This window comes from Phyllobates terribilis, unplaced genomic scaffold, assembly GCF_046119375.1.
Source record: "Phyllobates terribilis strain yellow unplaced genomic scaffold, ASM4611937v1 Scaffold_759__1_contigs__length_708465, whole genome shotgun sequence".
Taxonomy (NCBI): domain Eukaryota; kingdom Metazoa; phylum Chordata; class Amphibia; order Anura; family Dendrobatidae; genus Phyllobates; species Phyllobates terribilis.
The window spans coordinates 102658-108754 of record NW_027363519.1 but is presented as its reverse complement, the minus strand read 5'-3'; positions in this window follow the sequence as shown (position 1 = coordinate 108754).

The window sequence follows — 6097 nt, the reverse complement described above, 5'->3', positions numbered from 1 at the left end:
AGGAGAAAAGATTTTTTTCCCCCCTATACAGAGATATTAATATGCCCCCCCCTACCATTCAGGGCTGCTCATGACTGTTGCTTTAGCGCTGATGGACGCCCAGCACTTTGCGACGCAGTGAGGTGGCCACTCTGTGTGTTTGCGTGGTGCTGAGCCTCCCACAGCCTGTTGCCTGCTCATTCAGGCTTTCTGATGCGCCCTCTGAACCTTAACACACCTGTCTCTGTGTGCATATGCCTCCGTCCCGGCGGCGTCTCCGACGGGCCGCGTTGCTGTGTAATGTGGGAGGTACTCCAGCCCCTTCCTGGCCGCGTGTGACGCGCGGGCGTCCGCGTCATCGCCAGGGGCGGGACATTACAACGTACCGAATTCCGATTGGTACATTCTGGTACATAAGGTGTCCCCTCTCCTCATGATAACCACGCCTCCTGACGAAGCCACTTCCGGGAAAAACGCGCGTCGAGGCTGCTTTACACCCCCAGCATTCTCTCCCACGCTGCCTTAGATCCCATTGACATGACTCAAGGTAATGGAAGCTTAATGCCTGTATTCATGATTTACTGACACGTACATTTCATAGCGTAACTATTATGATTTATTGCTCATTTGATTGCATGTAACCGCTCTGGTATCTACCTGTATGTATTTTATATACAGGGCTATCAGTCTTATGCTAGATATTTTCTCAGCTTCCCTCATAGGATTTGTAACCATTATCACCAGATATGGTCAGTGTTAGGATTTTCATCCATTGGCAGCATATTTACATTTTGGGGTGTTAGTCTCTTTGCTACATTATCCACCCTACTCCACTACTCTCTAGCTGTCTTCTCCCACCTTCCCTTGTTGCCCTCATTTTGTCCTTCACTATTGTAATTTTTATGATATTAATATTTTTTCAATAAAGTACAGTATATATTTATCATTTAAATCCCTCATGTGTGTCTGTTTGGAGAGTACTTATAAGTAGACTAAAATCATTACCTGTATAGGGGGGAAAAAAATCTTTTCTCTTTCACATTCGAATTTCTCTCTCCAAAATAGATCTTTTTGGTTTTACTTCTACTATAGGGATTTGCTGACCATGTATTATATGTTAGGCAGATAGGCTTACTAGTTTTGCTACCCCTGCTGATGCTGGCCTGGCAGGTGGTGCAAATGGCCTTTTTGGAGTTATCGGCAGAGTGTTTAAAAAACAACCAGACTCAGGAAGACCTAACAGTTGTACTGGCAACTTCCTTCGTGTTGGTGTTACGGGGCACGGTTGCCTGCCTCTGTCTGTGGCCACCACACTGCTTCTTCCTGCCTGTTGGGGTGCTCTGCCTCCCTCCCCCTGTGTGCTGCTGTCCTCGCTCTGCATGTCCTCCTACCAGCTAGGGTCAGTTACTATATCATCCACCACCTCGTGTTCCACTTCTGCACCCTGGTCTTCTTCTTAACTTTCTGTCAGTTGTGTCTCATCATCATCCACCTCTTGCGACACTTTCCCACCATCCCCATGGCTGCTCAAACATTTGGGCATCGCTACATCCGATCTCCTCTTGCCCTGCTTCAAGTGGACCGGGCGAGAGGCCCGAATCTTTAAATGGAAAAGTGAACAGCTCTTCGGAGTCTCCAAGTGTGGGATCAGTTGTCTCTGGGCACTCGGCATGGTGGAGGAAGGAGGATTAGGGTGAGGAATATGCAGTCCAGACTCACGGCTACTGAGAGTTGGCCGTGTGGAAGACAGGGTGGTGGTGGTGGTGGCAAAGTGACTGGAAGCATTATCCGCTATCCAACAAACAACCTTTTGACACTGCTCTTGGTTCAATAGTGGTGTGCTGCGGTCCCCTAAGAATTGGGACGAGAAGGTCAGGCGAGAAGATGTGGGTGTTTGTTGTGGCACAATTTCAGTTTGCCCACGGCCTCGGCTTCAGCGTCTGCATGCATCATCACCATCATGTCCAGTTCCCTGTCCCTTGCCAAGTGCCTTGTCCATTTTAAATGGAGGACAATATCTTCTGACTCACCCAGGGGGATATGGGGGACTCGGTACCCGGGCCTTTACCTTCTTGGGATGTCACGGCAGTCGACACACAGGCCCGTACACTGGAGTCACTCTTTAAAAAGGGGGTTGTTGCTTGAAGGGATGAATAATAGTTTGGTCTCGTGACGTCACTTGTGGTTCCTGGTAATGAGTACCAGCGCTGCTGCAGACCTCTGGAGCAGATGTTAGGGCAGCTGGGTTGGTGCGGCTCTCCACAGGCAGAGCTCAGCTCCACGGCAGTGTAGGTGCAGATGGTAATGCTGGGCGTTGTAGTGCAGGAGTGATAACATAGCAGCAATAACTGATTGAGACAGTGGGGTGCAGTCGTCCGAGTTTACTCACAGTTATCAAGTTCCTCAGGTTGCCTGTACAGGTGACAGCCTCCCACGTCGCGCTGCGTTCACCAGGCAGGGGTCCAGCACTCCCTCAAGTATCTCAAGGGCACTTAATGGGACCCCTTTCTGTATGTTCCTTTCTTAGCCGACTTCCCGTGCTGGGTCTCTCCCTCCTGCCCTGTTCCCCGCCACACAAAGTACCGATCAGGTACCTTGGGATCCCTCTGGCAACTTGAAGTTCCCGGACCTTACTTGATGCCCTTTTCGGTGGCTTAGGTGCGGATGTGGCAACTGCACCTTGAAAGTGCAGAAGCCTCCGGTTTTCTAGCTGAGACTTAAAGTAACTTGGCTAGCCCAGGGACCGGTTTCCTTCTTGTGGCCTGATCCCTCTACCGCCTGGCAGATTCGGGCATACGGGTGACGGTCCGGCACTCACCGTACCCAGTGGGACCCCTTTTGCTCCTGGAGCCTTTCTCTCTTGCTCCCACTCCTCTCTCAGTCTTGGCCATGACAGGCCAGACCTGCCTCCCGAGTGGAGCTCCTGAAAAGCCTCCGCTCCCGACGTCCTCACACTCCCTCTCTCTTCGTTCAACTCTCTAAAAATATGGCTTCCCTATATATATATGCCTCTTCTTCAAGTGCTCCCCTGATCTGCGTCCTCCACCCACACCCACTACATGGTTCCCCATCAGTTTGGTCCCCCCCACTCCAGCCAGGGGCAGCAGAAAGCAGTGCATATTGCCCTTCCAGATGGTCTGGAGTAGTGTAGTGTTGGGTGCAGGTGTTAGGGTCCCGGGCAGCACTCCATCCTTACCTGAGAGAAGGAGATGCCATACCTCTGGGTGAAGTGCAGTACCGCTGTGGCGACTGAACCCTCAGGGGCGCCACACTTCCACACTCACTACAAATGGCTGAATTTGGAGCGAAGTTTTATGTAATCCGTGTGACGGAGAAACCACAGTTTTAAATACCTGGCCTGTAGGTAACTATTTTTAACAGCAAACTGTTGTAAATTGCTTCACTGACAGACTGAAACAAATTTTTAATGGAGGCCAGAAATGGCAGTATTGTCTGAAAACGTATATGTGATCCGTGTGACGGAGAAAACACAGTTTTAAATACCTGGCATGTAGTTAACTATTTTGAACAGCAAACTGTTGTCAATTTCTTCCCTGACACACTGAAACAAAATTTTAATGGAGGCCAGAAATGGCAGTATTGTCAGCACAATTATATGTGATCCGTGTGACGGACAAACCACAGTTTTAAATAGCTGGATTTTTAGCGCTGTAATATGGAAAGGAACTGGCTGTATTCTGCAGTGCCAACACGCAAATGGCGCAGAACAACGGTGTTCTCTGGATTGCTTTTTAAGCAAATAATGAGGATTAAGATGCCCCAAAAAATTATTCCTGGCCCCTGAGACCTGGGCCTATTTCTAGAAATATCTAACAGCAACAGCAGACAAAACTGCCGAGATGCTCGGGCGAGCACCGAGCAGTAGCGAGCATGCTCACTCATCACTGCTCCTGACAAAACTGGTGTAACTGATCAAGGTTTGTAGGTCGCTTTGCCTGCACCTGCCTTTTCAGCTTTGCCCATAAATTTTCCATAGTATTGAGATCAGGGCTTGGGAAGCCTTAAAGCCACAGCTGTGGCAGAACAAATCTGATGGAATCTGCTAGACCCGGCAAAAGGTAAAAGCGGTGCGTTATATGGACATTAATATAGTTACTTTGCTGAAGGCTGTAACTGGAGCCAAGTGGACCTGGCTGCCACTTGAAAGGCTCTTGGTTGTTATGTGTGTAAACATGCCGGTGAGCCACTGAGATGGACTGTGTGATAAGCAGTTATGAAGTGTAATAAACTGCTGGATTTCATGTTACTGGAAAACGTTGCATATGTGCTTTAATTGACCCGCTGAAGCGAGTGTCCCCCAGCGTGATGACTAGCGCTGCCTTACATGTGGTTGGAGAATGCGGCAACTGCAGCCCGGTTGCTAGGGGCAACTGCAGCCCGGTTGCTAGGGGTAACGGCACAGGACGACGAGTGTGGATACAAGCATCTTGTTGTGGCTCGGCTGGGTCACGAAGATTAAAGCATCTTGTTGTAATTCAGCGGGGTTACAAAAATTGTCCTCGCACTCAAACCTGGTTTGCTGTGGCTGGGCGGGGTCACGAAGATTAAAGCATCTGGCTGTAACTCGGCAGGGTTACAAAAATTGTCCTCGCACTCAAACCTGGTTTGCTGTGGCTCAGCAGGACCATGAAAATTTTCCGGGGAGAGCAGTGTGAAGTGTCTAGTGTGAACAGTGTACCGTGATGACCATGAATGGTTCAGTACCTCTAGACGGAATGGAGAAGGGGTTAGATGACCGTCTGCAAATGGTTTGGAGCGAAATGGAGTGTCCTGAAGCAATGCAGGAACAGATAAAGATGGCTGTGAAGGGAGCAGCAAATGAGACTGAAGCTATTGAGCAATTAAAGTGCCTGTTAAAATCGCAGCCGCAGGCATTTGAGAAACGACAGCAGGTCATGGTGCAGGAAGGGCAGGAGCTGTTGGCCCTTTACAGAAAGGCGACAACGGACCATTATGTGAGTTCTTCTGGGGCGCCATTATTGTCCCAGAGTGCCCGGGGAGGTGGTAAGAGATGTTGTGAATTGGGTCCTAAGACTATTGCTGATTTTTTTTGTAAAAATCCCCCTACAGGTGTGGGTGTCCAAAAAGGGGGGGAGTTTCAAAAAGGGGCGGATTTTCAAAAGAGCATGGAGTATAGAAAACTAAAATTTGTTACTGGTTGTGGGTTGGTACCGCCTAAAAATGACAATTTAACCATTGATAACGGGGTAGCTTCAGTAGAAGGGGTTGACGTCAAGGTGGGAGGTGACTTGTTGGCCCACAACTCCATGGGGAGTGACACAGACCCCACAACTGACGGTGACACTATGAAAGTAGAAAGAGAGTTCAGTCAGGAGGGGCTAGATGAGGGGAGAGAGTCCCACTCTCGTCGTCGATGGCACAAAGGCCACAAAAAAGTTGCTCCTGTAGATTTTGCTGAAAGGGCAAATAAAGAAAATGCAAGGCTGTGTGCCTTTATTCCGAGTTTGGATCCTCTTTTAGAAGAAGAGGAGGTGACGTTGCCAGTAGCAACCTCCGATACAGTACTGAGACAGAAGGATCAGGATCCGACAGCCCTGAAAGAGGAGGCGGCCAGTCATGACCAAGAGCTGGAGCCTATCAGGCAGCAGTGTCAGCGTGACATGCTGCAACGAAGGGAAAACCTGGAGAACGTGTCCTCAGACCAGCTGAGCCTGGAGTCTGAACAGCAGAAAATAAACAAGGTTGTAAGGAACTTGCAGCGAGAACTGGAAGAAAGCCGCGAGGAAATCAACAAATGGAAAGAAAGGTTTCAGAGAAATAAAGAGGAGGTTTCTCAATTGGAGCTTGACAAAGCGGAGTGTGAAGATGAGTTGTGAGAGGTGAAAGATCGCTTCTCCCTGGTATGGTTAGAGCTGAGGCAAGTGAAGCAAAAGCTGGATTAGGGTCTACACCAGAAGGATAGGGAGCTGTCTGCCCTAAAAGAGGCGCTGCAGGATGAAGTTTCTGGACGTGATCAAAACCTAGAACGACTGCGCGAACAGTTCAACCAGAAGCTGTGTGAATCCAAGAAGGAGTGTAGTGAACTCAGTAAGGAACTGCAACAAATTAAGAGAGACTATGAGGATCTCCTCAAGGT